Genomic DNA, 6,508 nt, shown 5'->3' on the forward strand with positions numbered 1-6,508 from the left:
TGAAAGTAACTTTTCATGTTTATTCATGCAAAAATAGAACATTCAATTACACTCCTGTAGTAGTAGACACACCCTCATGTCCTGCTTCCTCCCCCCGCCCCCCTTCTTTCTTTTTTAAAATTGTTTGGAGATCTGTTTTGCTGGGGATTTTCTTCTTCTATTACTCCAGTAACCTTTAGGATTCTTACCCTTCAGTATATTATTTTGCATTACAAAAATACTGCAAGTAAAAGGAAAACTAGAGCTGTGGTGGTACCTGTGGTGATCATTTACCTGTCTCAATGTAGTAAGCAAGATGTAATCCTCAATCACTATGCAGCAATTCTGTGAGAAGCAATGTGTCTTTCAGGAAAATACAGAAACTTGTCCACTTGCATGAAAGTTAAAGCACAAGAGGTAGTGACTCCGTATTGTATGTCTCATTTTATTAAGAATCATAGAATGTCAAGGGCTGGGAGGGACATTCAGCACCAACCTCACTGCCATGGGCAGAGACACTTCTCATTACATCAAGTTGCTCAAGACCTTATCCAACCTGGCTTTGAACAGTGCCAGGGTCGGGGCACCCACAACTCCCTGGGCAACCTGTTCCAGCGTCTCACCACCCTCACAGTAAAGACATTTGGTATAAATTGCCCTTCCTTCAGTTTGTACCCATTACACCCTGTTCTATCACTACAGCTGCCGGTGAAGAGTCCTTCTCCAGCTTCCCTGTAGGACCCTTCAGATACTGCAGGGTTGCCAGGAGGTCTCCACACAGCCTTCTCTTTTCCAGGCTGAATAGCCCCAACTCTCTCAGCTTGTCTGGGGGAGGTGCTCCAGCCTTCTTACCAATGTTGTGGCCTCCTCTGCACTTGCTCCAACAGTTCCATGTCCTTCTTATGTTTGGGGCACTGGAAATAGTCTCAGTACTCCAGGTGGGGTCTCACCCGAGCAGAGGATCAAGTGGGAAGTTTTATCATACAGCAGAAGTCGTCAAATAAATTCTGTTCTTTCTTTTCTTTTTTAAGTGGAAAAAATGCCACAAGGTTATTGTAATGCACAGTGGTAAGTAATGGGATTTTAATAATCACCACAAGACATTGTACACTTAAATACTGAGAAAAGCTCCATATGTTCTCAAATGTTTTCTGGGAAATAAAACCTGGAGGCTAACCTTCCTGCTTCCTGTAACCAGCGTGAAGCACTCAGAGCACTGCAGGGTGCTTCAGCAGGGCTGCTCACACCAGGAGCATGGTGTGCCTGCCCATCACACCCTGTGAGCTGTGGGTGACTGTGCCCTGTCTGCCCACATACACTTGGGAGCACAGCTCGTCCTCACAGCCTCAGTGTGGGCATGCTGCCGCGTATTTCCAAATGGGAATATGCATGCATGCATGCAGGGGATGTCCACAGACACTGAAGAGTGGGGTGCCAGCGGAGGAAGCTGTTTCTTAGGAGTAGACCTTTGCCATGGGAGCAGTGAGTGAGGGCCAAGAAACAGATTTGTCCACTGTTTTCCCAGGTGTGATGGACTGAACTTTTCTTGGGTGGGCTGGTTGAGCCAGTTTCCATGATAACCTGGGATTGATGTCTTAAACAAAGTGTTTTCACATCAGATAGGGAAAAAGGCACATCAGAAGCAGATCCTGCAGAGGTAGGGTAATGCTTTTTATCATGCCAATCTCCTTCCTTCTGGTGAGCCACAACTGTATCTAACAATGCAAAACTCTCCCTCCAGGGCAAATCTGGGAGCAAACTTCTAAAGGGGTTCCTCTAGAAAGCAGATTCAAGTGGCCCCTCCCCCAGCTGGTTCAGGAAAATATTTACTTGGAGAAAGTGGAAAAAACTGTTTATTTAACAGCAAAATATTCACCAGCACAAAAAAAATTTTAAAAATCCAATATTAAACAATAAAACCTCTTGCCACTCTGAAGAGACGACAAACTCATAAAGTCCCCTTGGTGAGCTGTAGCTCAGTTCAGCTCACTTAGTCTCTGATCAGTCCCTACGGTGCCGGAAGTGCCACGGCCCAGGCCCGGCCCTGTGGGCCACAGGTGGAGCTGCTGGTGCTCTGCTGGTGTTCAGTCCAGAGCAGGTTTAAACAGGTCCAAGAAAAAGAGAAAAAACCCCACAGTCCAGGGAACTTCTCTGCCTCAGCTAACTCAAAAATAACTAAAAAGCAAAGGAGAACTCTCTCTTGCTGTCTGTGCTGCAGACAGCACAGTCTAGAAAAAGGACGTGGGGGAGCAAATGCAATTTCTGGTAACAAACTGCGCACTTCTCTCCCCCTTCACTCTCAGAGCCAATCTTAAAGGTGCAAAACTTATTTCTGGGCTAAACACATGAATGGGGATACAAGCATTATAAAGTCACCCCCAGGACAACATGGGAGTGCTCACACATATGCCTGAGGGTATACCTTCTTTCTGATAAGGCACAACTGGCAGAACTATGCAGCTGCCAGAGCCGGGCCAAACAGCAGTTATACCATTAGAAGGCAACATAAGCCATCAAAGAGATGTGGGGGCACGTACAAGGCCTCTGCTGTTGGCAGAGCTGTGAGGGTGGCAGTTCTGGCAGAAAGGGAGGGAAAAACTGACAGGGAGATTGGAAAATGTCTTCAGCCACCTCCTGTATATCTGAGAGAAATGCTTACTGTCGTCTTTTCTGGGCTGGCCACAGCCAGACTTGAACTAAGCCTGGGAAGTGCTCCTCCTCTCCCAGGCAGGAGGAACAGGAACAACTCAACATTTAATCAGTTCTTCAAACAAAGAGATGGTATTGAACAGCACAGGGAGGGTATGGATCCCAGCTCCACCTTTCAGGCAGATGGGATTGCATGTCGGTGCTCTGTAAAGGGGCTTTGTCCCACCAGCATATCCAGATCCTGTACAAGGAAAGCTCAGAGAGTACTAGATCCAAGATTTTAGATCCACTCAGTCTAGGCTTGATGTTGTTTCCATCCTCTATCATAAAACTTGCAAGAGGAAGATCTTTTTTCTCTGTACCTCTTCATCTACTCCTTCCACAGAACTATAGGAGTAGAAAAAACATTCATTAGATTCAGTAGGAAAGCATTCCACTCCCTTTCACAAAGCAGCAGAGTATTCAGGAGTCACACAAATGTAGTGCCAGCAGAAGAACACGTGGATGTAGTGTTTTCCAGAATACAGAATAAACATGAAGGGTCTTCCCTCTCAAACCCTTTGAGAGGAAAGACTTCTTTCCATTGCTTCTTTCGTCTTGTTGGCCTTTTTATTTTGCTTGAACCTAGACAATCATCTATTGTCTAGCCAGAATGGGGTGGCAGAGAACTAATTTGGTCCCTCGGGAATGGCTGTAAAGAGATACATGGTACCTTTTCTGCCCCACTTCAGAATTCTTCCCAATCTAAGAGGAATTACAAGGACAGCTTTCTTGCCCAAAGACAGTTCATGGAAAGCGTGTGGAAAGTGTGGCAGACCTCTCCTGCATAATCAGGACGTGTAGCAGGTCACTCCTTATGAAAGAGACACATTACAATTTGTCTGTAACTTAGTTTTGAGGAACATCTGTCCTTCTGTACTGTTTAGAATATCTGACTAATGAGTCAGCACCAATTCCTCAGGTCACAACATAGCTTGACAAGCCAGAATCAAACCTGACTGCTCTGCCACATGAAAGAACTGAGCAATAATTGAGCACTGTGATAACAAAACTGAAAAAAAGATGACAGAAATGCAGAATTGTGATTCACTGCTCATTGTCTATGCAGACCGGTGACAGGTGGTATCCCTCTGGGATCAGTACCGGGGCCAATACTCTTCAACACTTTTGTCAGCAGCACATACAGTGGGATCAAGGGCACCCTCTGCAAGTTTGGCACCAACACCAAGCGGTGCGGAGCACCACTGGCAGGCAGCAGTGCCACCCAGAGGGGCCTGGACAGGCTGGAGAGGTGGTGAGTCAAGGGGTTAAGTTAGAATACCAGGTGGGAATAATTGAAACAAGGTTGGGGATGACAGGTGATACATGAAGTATTGTAAGAGTGCAGGAGCCATAAATACCACTGGCTTCTAAGAATGAGAGGAGGTTTGGACTGTGACGAGCAGGCCAAGGAGCACCTTGCCACAGGTGAAGAGCTTACCATGAGGAAGACGTCTCACTTCTTCTCCAGAAGCCCACTGACCCAATTAAAGAATACAATTGGGCAGATGTAATGGATATTCAGCTAATTATAATATTAGGTGAGAGCTAATGTTTTTAAAAATAAGCAAGGTAGAAACCTGGAAGCCATTTGAATATGTAAAACTTTTTTGGATAAACAGAGAGCAGCTGTTTGTGACTTTTTTACACATGCACTTGGAAATTACTCCACATGTGTCCAGCACTGTAATAAATGCACCCTCTTTTCAACTTTAATTAGTTGAAGAGTTGTCTGTCCATGCTTCAGTGTGTCTGTGCAAACCCCATGAAGTCCAACAAGGGAAAGCTTAGAGTCCTGTACCTGGGTTGTGGCAATCCCAGACACAGGTACAGGCTGAGTGGAGATTGACAGCAGCCCTGAGGAGAACAACTTGGGGGTGAGGTTGATGACAAATCTAACATGACCCAGCCATGAGCACTCACAGTACAGGAAGGCAATGGGATTCTGGGCTGCATCCAGAGCAGTGTGGGCAGCAGGGCCAGGGAGGGGAATCTGCCCCTCTGCTCGGCTGAGACCCCACCTGGAGTACTGAGAACAGCTCTGGTGCCTCCAGCAATAAATATGGAACTGTTGGAGCAAGTGCAGAGGAGGCCACAACATTGGTAAGAAGGCTGGAGCACCTCCCCCAGACAAGCTGAGAGAGTTGGGGCTATTCAGCCTGGAAAAGAGAAGGCTGTGTGGAGACCTCCTGGCAACCCTGCAGTATCTGAAGGGTCCTACAGGGAAGCTGGAGAGGGACTCTTCATCAGCAACTGTAGCGAAATGACAAGGTGTAACGGGTACAAACTGAAAGAAGGGCAATTTATATCAAATACTGGTAAGAAATTCTTTCCTGGGAGGGTGGCGAGATACTGGAACAGGTTGCCCAGGGAGCTGTGGGTGCCCCAACCCCTGGCACTGTTCAAAGTCAGGCTGGATAAGGTCTTGAGCAACTTGATGCAGCAAGAGGTGTCTCTGCCCATGGCAGTGAGGTTGGGACTAGAGGATCCTGAAGGTCCCTTCCAACGCTTGACATTCTGTGACTCTATGAAACTCCCCAGGCAAGCCATTAAAAAAACAGATTCAGGCAGTCAGTGCCTTGCCAGTCTCCCCCACCTGCCCATATATACAAAATTTTATGTATTTTCTGATCACCATCATCACCTGTGGATAATGGGGGTAGCAACTGGCTACTGCTGGGGGAATACAATGGAGTATTTCAGCGGCAACAATAGCTACATTGTGATAGTTGCTTCCTGTCACATTCTGTCCCTATTTTTGCTGCTGTTCTGAGCAATTCACTCAAAAAATACCAACTGAAGTTTAGTAAGTACTTTATTGATAGAGTATCACACAGAGTTGAAAAAGCATTGGACAGCTCAGAGCCTAGCCATGTATTTCCATGTGCAGAATTCAGATGAAATCTGTTGTTTATTTCAGTATGGAATCTTCACTTGCTAAAAGGGAAGAAACCACAAACATGGTTAAAACTATTAGCCATGCAGAACAAAAACATGCAAAGCATAGTGGAATCAAAGCCTATCTTTATGTAATTTCCTTCTGGCCAGTATTTATGATTCCCACTTCTGTTTATTCAACAGAATTGTAATCAACAGCTCTGGGGTGATGGCAAACTTTTAAGTTTACTCAGCAACAAAAGACAGTTTTCTGGACTGACAAGTCAAATAAGCCCAGAAAAAGCTACCACTGCAGGTATGTCCATCTTAAGGAACAATCTTCAGCAACTGCACTGCACATAATGAGAGTTTAACAACTGCTTTTCTGAAAAAAAACCAAATCAAACCCACTGTTGGGAACAACCGACCTGGTACCTATGTGTCACTTTTAAACAGATTAAACATTCTAAAGTAATAATCATGAAAGTTTCCTTACTAAGTGGCCTGGTAACATTACAGCACAGCCTCCACCTCCAAAAATACAGGAAGTTTAATCTAACTAGAGAACATCTTAAAGATCCATTTTTTTTTTAGTCCATTACCAATTGAGATGATGTATTTAAGAAGGCAAAAAGCTTTATCTCCAGTAAGTCATAGACAAAACATATTTTAATTTCTGTATGTGTAGTTAATTACAGTGTTTTGTTCAACAATAATTTTGTTTAGAACAATGCAAATGTTCTTTCGCATGGAAAGAATTACAGAGCGCGTATCTGCACCAAGAACAGCCTGAGTTGTTAATCTATTTTCTTAAAATTCTTCTTGGTTTTAAGTCTACCTAAAAACTCTAGGTGAAACTAAGGTAGAGAGTACATTCCTCTGCATGGCAGGGGGGAAGGAATCCTCTATTAGACCCATACAGGGAACAGAAGAAAAAATCCTAAGGACAAGGGAAACAATGCTG

This window comes from Geospiza fortis, unplaced genomic scaffold, assembly GCF_000277835.1.
Source record: "Geospiza fortis unplaced genomic scaffold, GeoFor_1.0 scaffold167, whole genome shotgun sequence".
In the NCBI taxonomy this organism is placed as follows: domain Eukaryota; kingdom Metazoa; phylum Chordata; class Aves; order Passeriformes; family Thraupidae; genus Geospiza; species Geospiza fortis.